This window comes from Cygnus olor, chromosome 14, assembly GCF_009769625.2.
Source record: "Cygnus olor isolate bCygOlo1 chromosome 14, bCygOlo1.pri.v2, whole genome shotgun sequence".
NCBI classification, from domain to species: Eukaryota; Metazoa; Chordata; class Aves; order Anseriformes; family Anatidae; genus Cygnus; species Cygnus olor.
Window position 1 is genome coordinate 2,647,544 of NC_049182.1, and position 17,347 is coordinate 2,664,890.

General features: G+C 42.3%; 1 long non-coding RNA gene across 2 annotated transcripts in view; it reads right to left on the reverse strand.

The window, feature by feature from the left end:
• LOC121078164 overlaps positions 1 to 17,347 on the reverse strand; it is a 120,883-nt gene that overhangs the window by 54,059 nt on the left and 49,477 nt on the right. For both annotated transcript variants that reach the window (XR_005824474.1, XR_005824473.1), the window contains exons 3-6: positions 16,776 to 16,920; positions 9,937 to 10,043; positions 3,993 to 4,060; positions 3,297 to 3,473 (exon numbers count right to left, since the gene is read on the reverse strand). This is a non-coding gene — a long non-coding RNA (uncharacterized LOC121078164). The remainder of the gene's footprint in view (positions 1 to 3,296; positions 3,474 to 3,992; positions 4,061 to 9,936; positions 10,044 to 16,775; positions 16,921 to 17,347) is intronic.

The window sequence follows — 17,347 nt, forward strand, 5'->3', positions numbered from 1 at the left end:
ATGGCCTTTTTGTCAATATCCGTACAGAGAGAACATATTACCCTAAATAACATTAAGGGCATTTGTCACTACATTTTCTCCAGTGGGGGCTTGACAATCCTTACCCAGTTCCCTGAAAAGCCCAACAGATGGGAAGCATTCAGCTACTGGTAATACTGCCTCCTAGGGCAACATGGGCAAAACCACTGCAAAATATTGTGCCCAGTCTCTGGATCCACATTTCAGGATGAATGTGGAAATACTGGGAAGAAATCACAAGAAGGACACAGTGACTGACAAATAAAACCCACCTTATTTATGTGTAGGGTTCACGGAGATGAGCTCACTGAGTTGGCCTAAGGACAAACACACATTAATAGCTAGCACACTTACAGATGGGGACGTTTGATATCAGGGAAAAGGTGACATTAAGGAAAAGGTATAGTGACAATTAGTGGATGGGAGCTGGACAAACTCAGCTTCAAAAGAAGCACAGCTTCCTGGCACTGACCAAAGTCTGTAACCCAAGGCAGCTGTCTCACCTCTGGCCACCCGGAGTTTTTAAGCTATGAGAAGATTTTTCCCCTCCTCGCTGCATGATTTTGTGGGGTTGCTCTTCCTGCCCAGCACTAGCCAGCCTGCCTGAGGAGGGAGTTCTGCACCCGGCCGACAACGATCCTGACAGTAGAGAGAATATACGTGGGTACTTGGCTTTTTGTCCTTGGGAAGCTGGGGAGAGTTGAAGTTACTTGTTCGGTTTTTTGAGAACTAAAATAATTGGGTCACTGAAGTATTGAAACTGGTTATTCATGGAAATACACCAAGGTTGCACGGGCTTAGGTTTCAAGTAGATGATCTAATGGCTCCCCCAGAAAACAATTAGAAGTAATTTCTCTCTCAGTTTTATGCAGAAATTGATCTGTTCCCATGCAGCAGCCAACCACGCCAAGCTTGACTGGCAGGTAAGTAGAAAATGATTTACGATAGGAAAACATGACACTAATTCTAAGCAAAACCTTGTCTATCATGATTCAAAGTTCTTACAGCTACATCTGAACACGGCACTGATAGCTTTCTTGAGGAGTTCAACTAGCTGCGCTCGTGCCACTGCTGACTTGATATCAATGCTGTGTTCAGATGTTGACATCATCATTATATTTCTAATAACAGCATAAATCTCTCCTGGCTGTGAAATATCAGAGTCCTGTGGCCAGTTGGCTGTGCCCAGTGCTTGTCCACTGGTTTTAGAACTTACAACTCAGAAATATGTGTTTAAAATTCTTGTTTGCCTTCAAATTAGAGGTGTTAACTTTCAGATAGAAAATTACATGTCTGAGTTTGTAGCTTTTCTTGAAAAAAAAATCATGAAATTCTTGAAATCCTATGGGAGAAGGGGCTTTCACAGACTGAAAAAAGAAAGCTTACGACATGTTTGAATATGGGAGAAAGAACCCCGTGAAGCAGGAAGTTTATGTTCTTACAGATGTACAAGAATATAAATAATTTATTAAAAAAATTAGTTGTTGTGGATTACTTGGCTTACAAATGCCTTTGTTTGGGACTCATGACTTCTATTAGTATTAATTACTTTTGCTGGGAACTTTAAATGTATAGCGGCCTTAAAGCAAGGGCAATACCTATTAAGTTTAATTACTTTCTCCTTCAGCCTAAGCAATAAAGAAGCATGGCAGAGATCTGGTTATTAACTGAGCGTGGCATCCAAATGAAGACACAGTGCACAATAATTGTATTTGTTGGGCCACAAGCTGGTGTTTCTCATTGGTCTCTCTTATTCCAGAAATGAGACAGGATGTAGGCAGACAATAAAGATTTTCTTCCCTTGACCTACTTTGGACAAAATCGCATCCTCAGTCACATTTAAGGCCTCATCACTTTCAGCAGAAAAGCAGATCGACCGTCACAAGCCAAGACTATTCTAAGGACCTTTTTTCTGTGTTTTTGGCTGGTTGGTGAATTTTAAACAAAAGAGGTATCTGCCTAGATACCAGCATGTTTCATATTTTTCAGAAGAATAATGATGTTTTTGCTTGCTTTAACAATTTCTACCAGAATTTTTATAAAGCTACTGAAACTCACTCTGAGGATGTGCTTTAGCCGAGAAAAAAAATGATGTTTATGTATTTTTGTTTCTGTGTGTATTTATAGCTTTGAAACTTGTTCAAGTTTCTTATAAACTTTGGAATTCTCTGGAGCTAAGTCATCTTGATAATGCAAAATCAAAATATGACAGAAAAAAAAAAAGCTTGCTATAAAGGACAAAATATTAAGTGACAGGGGCAAAAGATGTACCAAAAGCACATTGACTTCCACAGCACCAGGATATCCAGCACAGTCCCCCTTCCTTTTATTTTTTAAACTCTTCTGCACATATTTCTATATCATTCCAGTCATGATTTCCAAAGTGGCACTCTCAGCCATAACAAGCAGTTTATCAGATGCATTTCTCCATTGCTCACTTCTCATTCCAGAAAAAATACATTCTGTGGATCTTTTAGGAGAGGATCCCATAGAGTTTCCCATTCAGATCAGCCTGTATCTCTGCCTAACAGTGATGCTAGGTCAACTCTGAGTTATTTTCTGAGTGATGTACCAAAATGTTACTTCCTGAAATAATAAAAAAAAGGATGAAAGGGGGTTCAAATTACACAGTTCTCTCAATAGGAATATTCTCTACTTATTAAAAAAAAAAAAAAATCAGGCACATACCCCAGCATATAAAAACACAGCTGCTACTATTTTAGTAGCACTTTAGACACTAAGATTAGTGTTTAATCTTCCCACACAGGTTTAAGAATTTGCATGAAATTAGTAGACCAGTGTGTGCTAATAAGCATCAAAATGTCTGACTACCCATTTGCATTCACAGACATCCAGAATAATCAAGGAACTACAAGTACAAGCTTAAAATAGGAAGGAAATTCCAATTTGATTTTTTCTTAGTGGTTTTTGACCGTTTGAAGTATCAGTCAGGTGCTGAGTTCACAAAATGAGATAAGATGCTGGACTCCATTTTATAGTCAGTGAATAGACAAATGTGGGTACTACTTATAAGTGTTCGTTTACATCGATAAAAAATCGCTCAAAAAAGGAATCTATACCATTGACCCTGGAAAAAAAGACTATAACAACCTGCCTAAATCTCAAGTTAATGGGAAAAGAAACAACACTGCAGCATAGCCACCCAGAGGACAGACTCCACAACTGCCTCCTGCTGCGCTGGAGCAGAGGGGCAAGAAACCAAAGTGCTGAACAGCGTCCTGGCACCATGGACATTATGTGGGATGGGAAAAACTTACCCAAAGAACAGCAGTAACTCATCCCTGCGTAGATTCCAGGGCTGAAGCAAATGTTAGCGAAGTGCAGCACATAAAAATCGTTTTTGTCTGCAGGGATGTTGCAGCAGCAGGCGTCCTGTTGGGACCGGCCTCCCCTGCATCGGGCTGTGCGGAACCTGCTGCCTCTCCTCTGTAGTCCTGGAGAAGATCAGACACATCCTGTGAGCCACAAGTACAGAGGTAAAGAAAACAGAGTGAATGCAAGAAAAAGAACGTGAACAGGCAGAAGATGATATCCAAAAAATGAGACTAAAGCACTGTTACGAATAGGGGACAACTACCTATGGCGTATACCAACACTGTGGATAAAGAATGAGCCAAATATTATTTGCAGGAGAGTCTTCACAGACCAAATCCTAGGACAACACGTGCAGACAAGAGTGTGCACACAATCCCCCCACACACCTTGCTATCAGCACCGTTGGCCATGGAGGAAGCTTCTCCAGAAAGGTGCAGGGTGGAGAGGAAATCTTTTGGAGCTGGCAAAATAGCACTTAAAGGTAGGATGTAAGAAAACAACTGTGTGGCTGTTAAACAAGCAAACGTGAACCCAGAGAGGCAGGAAAGAAACAAACAACTGGAAAAAGGCTTTAACTGCCAAACTGCCAAATTATCGTGATCTGACAGATTGTAACAATCACTGCGGTTCAGGCTTACCGTCACCGTCAGACAAAACGTGGTAAGAGGATAATTTTATCGCAGAGGAAATCAGAGACACACAGCAGCTAAAGGAAAAACAAGATGGTTTCAGAGAATTGTGCGCCCATCATCATTAACTTTATTGACTTTGAAAAAGTCTCTGACAGTCTCAACAAAAACACCTCCAGAAGATAAAGGCTAAATGTGGATTATCGCAGGAGATAGTGAGAAGAGCAAATCCTTACGGAGACCCTGACGGGCGTACGGGACTCACAATAGTGACTGCAGCCAAGCAAAGCTTTTCTGGTGACACTGCATTTGTTCATTAGAAAATCATTGGAAGAAGGAAACCAATAATCCAGGGTTTTGCAAACAACAAGGCAGTCTCCTTACTTTCTGTGTACAACAGGAAGGGAGACACCAAACATTGATGGTATGGGGAGCACTGAAGAGAGGTGAAAGAAAAAATTTCCTGTAAAGAGTACAGGATACATACAACTGTAAGAATGAGAAATAAACCTAAATGTTATTCAGAAGTCAGGGGAAAATTCTGAAAAGTTTAATTCCCCTTCTGGTCCAGCAGCAGAAGAATTAAAAACAGGAATATCGGGGACAGCCAGAGACATGAGCCAGCTGGGTAGAGAGTGGACTAACGAACTATATGTCATTAACAGTCAGCTGTTGGTCCCTTCTTTTTCATAACATGCTAAAAAGATGTGGATATTTTTGCAAGGCACGAAAATTAATAATGTTAGAAATCCAGAGTGAAGCACACATCAGGAACATCTGCGACCAAGGTGCACAGTACTTTTTCACTTAAGACAGAAGAATACCTTTGGCTTTAGGCATGACAGTCACTGAAATAATCACTGGGGGAAGAGATAGAATCATGCTGCAAGATGACATATTAGAAAAAGCACAGGTTATCAGAGGAGGATGAGGGCAAGCTTGTACAGGTTATTTTCTGCTCTCCTTTGTGCCTGTGCTGCCCTCCTCTTCCTTGGAAAAAGCAGATACCTTTCTACATTTTTTTTCTGGCACATTTGTCATTCACATGCAACATATAATTTGTTTTTCTTCAGCCTTCCTGATAGCATCATCTTCCCAGGCCTCTTTCCCAGCAGTGAGCAACAATCAATGTTGATCCCCTCCTGCTATTTGTAAATTTCTACCTGAGAATATTTCAAATTACCATGATAACTTACTATTCTCAATTAAAATTATGGTATACTGAGACTGAGAGAGAAACAAAATGCTGCAGTAGCCCATCAGGGTACCAAAAAACAACCCCAAATGTAGATTTGTGTGTGCGAGTGAATAGCTCATATGTTAACAACAGTTTTCACACTGTTCTAAAGATGTTTGGGGGAGTATTTGCCTAAATGTGACGTTATAAAATATCATATCCTTCTGTAAAGATGACTTATAAGTTTATATAAAGTGTGTGGCAGAAGTCATTAATATGACATAAAAAGTTCTTTGGAAGAAATCAATATTTTTAAAGCACAATTTTAAAATTATGTACTTCTGAGGAGCGTATCACAGCCCTCCACATACAGGCACAACAAGAGGTTGTAAAACCTCATATTAATTTTCCAGTTCATAGACCTAAAAAGCCTGATGTGAGCTCCTGATCAGGAAAGGTGAGCCTTCCCAGTTTACCTTGGCTTGTCATCATCAACAGCATCATTAACTGAAGCAATACAGGGGCTAATTTATTTATATCAAGCCTCATCCATCCAATGCATCGCTTCTAGCGTCCCAGCCTGTCGTCCTCATTTCAGGTGCGTGGAGGAAGCGGTTGAGGAGACCTCACCACGGCGCTGTCTGGTGATGATGGACGTGTGATGGACATGCGTCGAGGGCAGTGATGCCGTGCAGCAGAAACAGGCACTGGCAGCAATGTGAGTGCATCTCACAGGTGGCGATGAGGCACAGCTGTTGGAGAAGTTGGTGCCAACCTGCTGGCTATGCTGTACATTTTCGGACTTTGGACTCCTTTTTCATCACCCTTCACTCATACAGATTTCTCTTAAATACAAAATATGAACACTCTCTTCCCTTTATTCCTCACTCTGTCTTACACACATATTAACTATTAGAAAATATGCTTCATTTTTATCTCATCCATTCCTTACCTAATGCAAATATTCTGCATCCTTTCATAAAAGAAGAAGGTATCGTGCCAGTAGTGGTTGTACTTTTGCAGGCCATAATGGCTGCACCACAAGCTTGGACAGTCATCTCTTGGAGGAAAAAAAAAAATAATAATTTCCCACTATCCATCCATTTTCTCACAGAAGCGATGAATATGGTGCAAGTGCAAGCTCCCATAGAAAATCTGAACCCAAAGTGGATTACGTACCAGTGCCAAGCTGAATACCAGCACAAGTATTCAGGTTTGCTAGGAAAATAATAGCAGTGCAGAGTGCTGCTCGCAATCATTTATGTTTCCAAAGCAAATTGGGAAAAAAAAAAAAAAAAAACGAAAAAAAAACCAAAAACACCTGTTCTTCAAAGCCTGCACACTGCCTGGACTTGGAGGAGTACGGCACGTGTGACCATGTGAGCCCTACTGGGTGACTGTCCCAGCCAGAGATTTTGCCTTGGTCTGTCCCTCCCTCATTACACCACATTCCTGATCCTTCCCGGACCAGGTACTGGGCTCTTGTAAAACCCAGACTTTTCTGCTCCTTTCCTGTAGGTACTGTGAGAGAAATAATCCACAATTATTTTAAGATATTCACTTATCCTTCAGGCATGAAAGTGTTTCAAAAGCAATAGCAGCCTCTATGTTATTGAATTGCTACTTGTTGTCTTAAATTAAAGCCATACAACGTGATACAATATCCAATTACCATACTTATTCATTTCATTATGATCATGTGTTGCTGGCTTAGCTCTTGAAGAAAAATGTCTTTTTTAATATATTTTTTGTGGCTAAGCTTGTAGTTCTAACAAGACATGCGTGTCTCCAAATATTGATTAACAAGGCTACAGCTTTTGGGGTGGTTGCCCCTGTGTTTTTATAACACATTACAATAATGATGTCATTCCCATTTGGGAAAGAGGGAAACTGCCAGGACATAAAAATAAAATAAAATAAAATAAAATAAAATAAAAAATCAAGAACTAAATTACCCCAGCAATGGACTTCTTCAGGATGCAATAGGAGAGCTCCCATATTCTTTTACAGTTCATGGTGTCTCTATAAGCTAAACATTCCCCAGGACGACGTTCTGCTGTGGATTCGGGGTTGGTTTTACTGCATGGCTGAAGCAGCTCCTGGTACTTGCTCTCTACCCCCCCTGCCCTGTGGCTTTCTGCTCCCACAGAGATGAGCATGCAGCAGCTCCCAGGGGACCACAGTTCACGATGTGGCAGATTAAAATTAATGGCTCTCTTCATTATGTGGGTGGGGATGAGAAGGAGGGCTGGGTTGCTTTTCGGTGTGTCAGCGTGATTCACTCCAGCAGCTCAGCATTTTCAAAACCGATGCTAGGGCAGACCTCTACAAGCATTTACATGCCAGATTTGTACAGACCTCACACCTCTAAAACAATGACCCTTGAGAATTACAGAGGCTATATCCTAGCAACTCTCATCAGGGCACAGGCTCAAGACCCTGGTTTGCTTTTAAAAATTTGAGTCCATAGGTCAGTAATAAAAAGCCGTTACAAGCGATGACTGCTTGATGAGCATCAAGAGAAGTTTACGGGCTCTGCCCAGCCCCTTGTGGCCGTGCCCTGATAGAAAAGCACTGTCACCGTACCATTAGCAGTATTTTAGACCCAGTGGCACCCTTCCACCAAAACCACGGCACTCCTGGGGCAGAGCTCTGTGCTTCCCAAAGCGTGGCCATCGCTCCTCGGCATGTTGTGAGCCAAGAACGAGACTGACCCTGGAGAAGGGCTGTGGATATTTTCACGTTCATTAAATCATCTTTCTGGGCTCTGCAGCCATGATGGGCCAAGAGTGGTTGGATCTTCCCACTCACCCAGCTTCTGTTCTCTCCTGTCTCACAACTCGTCAGACTCTGCAGCAAGCAGGTCACCCGTCCAAAGCCCAGACAGACCCAGAACGGCTTCTGGCACTGGGCAGAGGCTGATATACTTAGTCTGGCATGTGTGTGATCCATGAAACATCTAATGTTGTTTGAAGCAGCAATAAAAACACTTAGCTCTGACAGAGCATATGTATTTTTGAAAATTTTAAATATCCTGGAAATATGTGCCCCTCACAAATAATGAGCTTTATGTTACAATTACGGAAGGTCAGTTAAAAGCTGAAGTACCTAAAAGAGATAAGAAAAAACAAAATTCTTATCCTCTTCTAATGAACTATATGGGAGTGAATCTTTGTAGACAACCACTTTTCCTAAACCTAATGATGCTTCTTAGTCAAAATCTCTGCAATATTGAAGCAAATGTTTTTCATGTTTCCACTTTCTTAACACAAACCTGAATAATATTTTACCTTTTGAATAAGTAACATCCATTTTCAGAAAATTGCCTAATTTCTGAGCTGGTTTGACCAATTACAGTGACATGTCTGTCTGGTTGTGTCAGCCAATGTAGTCTTGACATTAATGGAAGTCATCAGCATTGGTGAATCTGATGGGTCACGGAACAAGACGCGCAGTCAGAAGAAATGTCTTTGGCACAGATGTACCGAGGAAGATAAGCAAAACACAGAGGAGGTCGACTACACCCTGCACAGGCACTGACAGTCCCACAGCAGCGATGTTTGAGCTTTCCCATCATTTACAATGGAGCTTTTTAAACCTTCTCATTGGCACAGATGACGGACCATGCAAATTGCCCTTGCAGAGAAATGCCGTGCTTGCTGCTATCTGTACTGACAGGAGGGAAACCTTGCGGATGGCTCGGTACAGTTGATCAGGTTTGCTGATGTATTAAAACTGCCCAATTTTTTAACTGTAGGTACTGAGTGTTGCATACAGAAACAATAGTTATCTACAGCTGTGCCCACTAGTGACCCAACAGCCCACTACTTGCCTACGTAAGGAATGGTGTCTCTGAAAACACCGTAACCACATGCAAAGCGTATCACAATAATATCCATTATCCATGTGTTCGGCATCTCAACGTGCTCTTCATTAACCCCTCGCCGAGTACTTTTATAGGATCCTTACAACTCCCAACTTGTTCTTTTGAAACTCCAACAGGCTAAGAAGATAAGAAAATCCCTTGACAACATCTGCTTGCTAGAAATTAGCCCAGCCTGAAGAAAATTCCCAAACGTTTCTGCTAAACAATGAAGCTTTTGCAGAAGGCAGTCCAAGAATACCTGGGATAACCAGCAGCTGCCTCAAGAGCAAGGCTCATTGTGCTTAAACATGCATGTCCACTGAGAGTCCTGCAAGCATCATCTGGGATAAATCAGGTCTGTGACAAGAATATTAAGACCAACCACGTATTTAGGGGATCTTGTTGTATCAAAAGCCCTGGAGAGGCTGAATTCATGTGCAGATAGCCTCACATATTTATTGCACAGTATGTGCAGTAGAACTGGGACAAATATTTGCACCAAATTCCAAGTTTCCATGCTAGAGGAGAGATTCAAAGATAAACATGGGACTTCATTAACAGCACCTGACTCCTCTTGAGTGCGAATGGAGAAGCTAATTGCCTTTCTGCCTCCAAAATATCGACTTGATAATTTTGTTCTGACTGTGTTAAACAGTAATTGCCAGGCAACAAGGACAGGATTTTTAAATAAACACTACTGAAAAATCTCAGATCCCAAGAACTTCCACTGGAACTTCTGCTCCAGGGTAATTTGAGCAGTTTTGCAATCTCGTATCAAAATACCTGTTACAGACAACATTCTGGAGGAAGAAAAAAAAAAAAAGGAAAAAAAAAAGGTTAATAGCACAAGCATCATTCATTTTTCTGCCAAACATTTATTAACATTTTGGAGGCTGAGTGGGAGAACTAACCTGAGAAGAACACGTAATGACAGACTTCATACAAATAAGAGTTCAACCAAAATAGGTTTCAGTCACTGTAGAAGGTCATGGTCTTCAGAAAAGGCGGATGCTTTCCTCTGTAGGGGAAAAAAGCTCTCAAAGATATCACTGGCTGGACAACCGAAGTAATTATTCACCTGGGAAACTTTAGGCTATTATCTCCAATCATAGCTTCAAGGATTGGATGCTGATAATTCACAGTCATGGAAATGAAATGCTCCAGTATGAGACGTGAGGGAGGGAGATAAATTACAGACTTCCCTGATAATGGAAAAATGAGCAGCATGTTGATCATATACTCTAAAATTACAAACTTGGTCAGCCTCACTGTAATGTAGAACACGTAACACAGCATAGTAAATTACAGCACAGCTAAATTATGCTGTCAGACCCTTAGAGAAGGTAGGAGTGTTAAACTGAACGCTGCCCTTGTGCTCAGAAGACCTGACTTTTCTCCTGGCGCTGGCAACTCTGGCTGAGTTGTTTCTGTGCTTTGCTTTGCCTGTTGGGAAGGCAAAGCAGGCAAAAACAAAATAAAACACAACACAACACCAATAACAACTGGGTTATCTCTTACACTTGTGCATGGCCAAGGTCAGAAGTTTTTGTGATATGTCCTTGTAGGATCCAATATATACCCCTTATCGTGAAGTCACAAGCCTCAAACAGCTCCTCTCTGCACGCATGTGTAAATGCATGGGACACAAGTGCCCTCCCAAGCAGCCTTGGCCTTTTCCCTACCATCAGCTGGGACCTGCCACACACCCTCTGGTTCCTCAAAAAACAGCAACGTTTGGTAAAAGTGCTACATGATCATCAAAGATGCTCATACGGAGAACGTGCTCTATGAACAGTGCTGTCTAAGCAAGGATTTACACGAGTGCTTCTGTGCACATCTGTATCATCAATAATAAATACGGAAAACACATACTGCCACGTGGGCTCGGAGACCTCCCTGATGCAATTCTGTCAGCAGCAATGGTCACAGCAGATCTCATATCTTTTTAATTTTGTCCTACTTCATCTGAAACATCCCCTTTGCATTTTGCATAACTCCTCATGACCTGAGCTCAGAAGCAACGGCCAGAGAGCAGGGAAACTGCAAACACAGTGCGGGACGGGAGAAGATGGGCACTGCTGGCAGCTACACGTGGGCAGAGGAGACAGAAACAAGCAGAAAGGAGCCTGCCAGCAATCAGACACTACATGCAGCAGGGTTGAACCAGCCCATAAATGGTAGAGACGGAAACTGGAAGACTATTTTATAATAAAATGATCTTGTAAAGTGCAAAACACTGTACAGTGGTCTGAGAGATGCAGCTGAAAAGGAGAGCAAAGCTCAGGAAGAGCAGCCAGGAAGGAAATCTAAATAAAGTGTGATAAAGAGTGATCTGACTGCAAGCGATTAGGAGGCTCTTTGAAGTCTGCAGAAGACTCAAAAGTGCAGAAGAGTTGTGACGTAGGGAGCCTGGATTTAGTTTTACCTTTGCTGATAAAACCGAAATTAACGGCTCTTCCTCTCTTAAGAAATTACCTCCTACAAACACCTGATTGAAAGGGGTAAAGCAAAATACACCTCGGCCGCCAGGTACTTTGTGTAGATGTACACAGTACAGCAAAAACGGGTCACATTTAAATTCACACCGCAGGACAATTGATTTTTTTTTTTCCTAAGATTTACTTTTTCATTGATTTTTTCAGACATGCCCAGACACCATTTTGGTCACTTCATCAATAATATTAAAACAGAAAAGGGAAAGGGGTGCAGGAAGGAAGGGCAATTGATTTATGTTATTTGAAAGCCTTCTACTCCAATGTCTCCTCTGCTGCATGGCGGGCCAAAACCTCCCCTGGGACAAATCAAGCCTTTGAAAATACAGGAGCTATTCCAATTTTCATCTGCCTGATAACAGTCCTTTATATTTAATAACACAGACAAACCCGTGGAGATCATACCAGTGCTAATCCCAGAAATACCCAACTCAACAACTGTTAATCAGTTCATTGATTCGCCTTCGTGCTGTAAGACAAATTCAGCCTGGCAGCCCATAGTGGGAGAAGCCTTTTAGTTAACCAGCTCTGACAAAGAACGGGGGGCCTCGTGGCGGTGTTGGCCAACCATTGAGTCATTACCACCTTAAAGCATTCCCTCTGGGAACTTTCAATTAGCCTCTCCTCAAAGATTTTATTTTCAGAGAAGTCCTTAAGAATTTAGAAATGACTACGAAAGGGAAAAAGTCTAAGAGACAGAGTTCTAGAAAGGGAGGGACAGCGGCAGAGCCCTGCCCCGATCCTTTCCAATGATCTGTCCAGAGCTCCCAGTTAGCATCATCTGTGCCACCACAGCCTCGGAGCTGGAAGGTGCACAACCACAATGAGGAAAGCAGCCTCCTTCTCATGTGGTAGCTTTTCTTTCTCTTTCTTTACTTTCTTTTCAGCTCTCCTATCACAGCGTGAATTTTTGCTCCTTGGGCTGTAAAAATCTTGCCAATGTCCTGGTGCTGCGAGCAGCCAAACCCACAGGAAGGTGCCCTTTTGTCCTCCCCTTGCCACTCAAACTTCTCCCTCTCCTTTGCTATGGGGATGGAGGGAGGTTTCACCTTCCGCAATCCAACTCTGTCTTTTCCCCAAATGTGCTGGGCTCTGTTATTTTACCTCGGGCCTTTTCCTACATGACTTCTTAAGGCAACTGCAAAGCAATCTTGATGTTACGGCTGAGCTCCCTCCCTCAGAGCTCAGAGACCAGACACTTCGTTTTCCTTCCAGATATGTGACCTCCTCCACGGATGCGGGATGACCAGTTGGAAAAATTAGATTTGACAAGTGTCAGGAGTGGCTCGTGTCATACACCCCATCTCCAGCCTTCCTCAGCTGCTCTTCTGCCACCAGTGTTTGAAAGAGCAACTACTCCGGGTAATTCTCTGGAATTACCCAATATAGATGGGTTAACAAAAGTGGGTTGCATTTCTTTGGTCCTGGACTGGTCAGGGGCTGGCCCATGTCCCTGCACTGGTTGCATTAGAAGAATTAGGGATTTCATGGCTAGATCTGATATTTACAGGAATTTCTGGAGTGGGGTTAGGTTTGGCATTAGGGTAGGGACTCTGGAGCTAGGTGAGCTCTCTGGTTGGATGTGTACTGAGCTAGAGTTAACTCAGTTACCATTTAAACCTACAGTCACATTTTTGTCCCCCAAGCTTCTAAACAAAGACATATTCACAACCTGGAGGAAAAAAAAAAAAAAAAAACATGAATGTACAACCTGGTCATACCGGGCCAGATCACTCCTCCCTGGACTGATGGTGCTTCAAAAAAATTAGTATTGCTCAGAGCACGTGGCAAGGCAGAGAGTGATAAAGGGAGGGCTGCCAAAAACCTGACGGTGATGATGCTTGGTTCTGGGGAGAAGGAAGCTGCATGGTTTAAAACACTGACACTGCTGCTGGGAGGGAGACATGAGCAAAAGGGCAGTCCTCATGGAAACGGAGCAAAGAGAATCTGGATTCAATTTACAGCACTAATCAGCTGATATATATTTATGAATGTACTAAAGTCTATACATACATAATTAATGCTAAATTATACAGATATTTGTCTGTCCATATGCAGAAAGTAGGGATAAAGACATGTAATGCACATAATTGCTACATAAGAAGAATGGATAAATGCACATAGCATTTCTGCTGTTCATAATTAATTAAATCACCACTAAAACTAGCTGGAGGCTTTTTCTCTGCTTAATGGTACATTTATAAATGTTTTTCTACTTATGGCATTGCCTGCTGTAAGACTGGAAGGTAAACGTCCAGAGAGTAAAGAAGAAATATGTGACATCTGATATATACATTAGGAAGAATTGGCTCCTCTGAGGCATTTGAACTCATTTTCTAGTCATGTGGATTGGCTAAAACAAATCACCCACAAAGGAAACATGTTTTCCAACTCAAATGGAATAAATACCAAATATGCATTCTGAAAAACAAGACGACTTACTGCACTCACTGGTTGATGCAAAGAGTTAAACCTAAGGGCAATGTCTGAGAACTTCCAGGAACTATTTCCAGACTGTAAGGGTCCAGGATGACAGGCACAATGAAAAATAGACTTTGTCCTTATTTTGTTCAGACGTTTTCATACAATACACGAAAAGGAATCCCCAAAAGCCTTAATCTCTTTTGTGGCTTTCCATTATTGCCATTTATGGTTATCCAGCTGCTTCCACAGCTTCAAAATACCTTACAGAACTGCAAAGCCAAGGGCTCATCATCACCACAGCTGGTGCAGGACCTCTCCCTTCACCCCATCCACGAAGAGCTGCAACACCAGAGCTGAGGCAGCTGGCCACAAATGATGAAGGCAAAACAGCCAAATTCTGCAAAACCTAATTATAACCTTGATGAAGCAACTCACCAGCGTCTTTCCACCTTTTAGGGAACTTCATTTTGTGATGAAGAATGAAATAAATCTGGACTGCAGAGTTACAGCACACTGCCTGGTATCACTGCAAAGCAGCACGTGGGTGGCAGAGAAGGGCTGTGAAACCCAGGGCGTGCCACCAACTGAAGCCGTACACAAAGCAAAATAGCCAGAAATTAGAAATGATTTATGTTAGTGTCAAGTTGTGAAAAACGAGGAAGCAAACAAATATACTCTTCTCAAACTCCACCTGCATAAATTACTTTAACATTAGAGACGAAAAGGTCAATGCCCAAAGGCCACCGGCTTAATGCGCTGCGGTAATGTAATTGATACTGTCAGCCCCAGACACAAAACTCACAGGTCAGATCCCCAAAACACAAAAAAAGGGATTTAGTATCACAAGATTAAGCTTTAGTATAATTGAAGGCTTAATTTTAGCCCTCCAGCTTTTAATCTTTTGAAAATAACATTTTCAATCTCTTTTCCCCAGTACCACGAAGGCTAGAGTTTTACTTTTCTTTAAAAAATGGGATGCATTTCTATCATTCCAGCTATAATTACAGACAAATTATACCATCCGACAAAAATACTGTTAACCACTACTGTAATTATTATCAACTCGCATCAAACTAGGCTAAACCAACAAAAGTCACATAGCAACGTTGTCAGAAGAAATTAAAAAAAAATTTAAAAAACCAGCTGTCACAAAACTAATGATAAAATCCCTGGAGCTGGCAACACTGTCACAGAGCACAAACAACAAAATGCATTCAAAGGAAAGTTTGTGGGGGCTGTCATCGGGTGTATAATATGCAGAAATGTTTTTCTATAAGGGTGTGGCACTGCTTTCACGGTGACACTAATGCACCAAGAACAGCTGTAGGTGGGCAGTAGCATTAATTTTTCATCCTCCTCCCCATAGATTTCTGAGGGATGAGGGTCAAAGGAAGATGGATAAGGAAAGTGGCCACCTACAAAGCCAGATTTCGCAGCAGTATAAACAGTTCTGTTGAAATTAACGGTGTTTTACTATGTACATGCACCTAGGAGAAAAAAATATAGAAAAATAATAAAGAGAAGTGTTTCCATCGTTGAGACAACAGGGCTTTTAGGCCGTTTTATCTAAAATGGCCCTGTTCTGTGGTTAAATGCAGGTACGCTGGTGAGAAGCTGCTCCCAGAGATAACATTTACAGTCCCCTGCAGCGCGTACAGTGTCACCCATCACATCTTGTTGGCACGTGGGAATTAGTCTGCGCGGAGGTGGGGGCTGCAGCCCCATCCCGCAGTCACCGACTGCCCTCTGAGGAGCTCAGTCCTCGGCCACCCCTGGTGTCTCCGCGGGCTGCCCAAATCCTTGGCCCCCTGGGCCCCGGGGGGAACAAGCCCCTGATGAGCCCAGCTGGCCGCTGGCTCTCTGCTCGCAGCGCCTGCTCGGTTGTGATTCATTTCATTTATTCTTCAGCAGCACTAATTCAGCTTTACCGAAATTACAGACGTCTTTAAAAAAATCACGTTATCTACTGCTGTGATTACAATCAAGAAATAGCATTGTAACTGCTTTACGTTGACAAGAAGCCGCATAGTGTAGTCGCAGAAGTGGTAATTTTTAGTGACTAATGGCAACTTATCAGGAGTTAAGGCTTCAGCTTCTCACACACACAGACACTTGTGGAGCCTGAGCTACGCCAGAGGGACGGTGACAGCCGCTCACGACCTGAGTTACAGGGACAGGAGAATTTGGGAACAGCCGAGAGACCCAGACTGCAGGGAGAAGCATAACTCCTCCACACGATCCTCCTTCCCTAAAATAGCCCAGAAATTAATGACCTGGGTAATGGCTAATCAAGATCTAATTTCATCTCTTTCAAAGATACTTTGTTTTATCCCTTTCTCTCCTTCTTCTTTAGCAGCACTTCCTCTCTGTACTATCTGCAGAAGTTACTCCCAATTTCAGCCTGGATGCCGGAGCACTAACGTGGAGCCAACCATTACATTGATCTGAAGCAGCAAGGGGCTTTCAAGGTCTTAATAAAAGCCATGATTCAAAACTACAACTGCTCACAAACTAAATAAATGAAGTTTCTCCTCCGGATTTTCTGATGGGCATTTTCCATGACAGAGTTAATCATTAATATAATGTGATTTCATCTTTCACGAGAATAAGAATTAAACAAATGGACCATCTGGTCCAAAGTCCCCCTACCACCAATATTACCACATTACAGATAAGAACCAGTGTTTCTGGTGAGACGTGCCCATGATGCCACCCGATGTCCTGAGACCCCCACGTGCCTACTGCAAGCTCCTGCTCCAGCAGAAAGCAGGCATCCAAAGTGTTGCTAATTCTCCAAGTGACCGTGATGGAGCAAACAGATGAATTTCATTTACAGACCGTTCCTGCACCACTGCTGCGATGGGAAACCTAACCCACAAGTTTTCAGTGAGGCCCAGGGCTGGTTTCTGAAGAAATCTTCCTGTGAGACAGCCTTGGCTGCATAAGCCTGAAGAAGGCCAGAAGACCAACAATGTGATGCTGTAAGGAAACAATAGGAAAACAAAAAATTAAAAAGAGAAAGATAAAGAGATGCCTGTTTTAGACAGGAGAGAAACTGAACTTTTTTTGCAGCACCTAAGGAAGACCTCCCATGGCAGTAATGGTTTCAAACACACTCCTCCAGCCCATGCCAGTTCAGCATGTCACCCCGGAGCATCTTTCGCAAGCTCAGTCAGACATTAAAGCTTTTCCCATCTAAGAAATTCTAGGCACCTCTTAGGCAAAAAATGTTCTGAATGCCAAGAGAGAGAGCCATAAAAACTCTACTTTAAACTACCACTATTTCCCATTTAATATCGCTCATTAAAAACCATCTGCAACCAGAATTAGGGGTGACCATTATTTTCATGCCGTAAGTAATTTTAAAGTTTCAGGTGACCATTCCACGAGATGTAATATATCATAT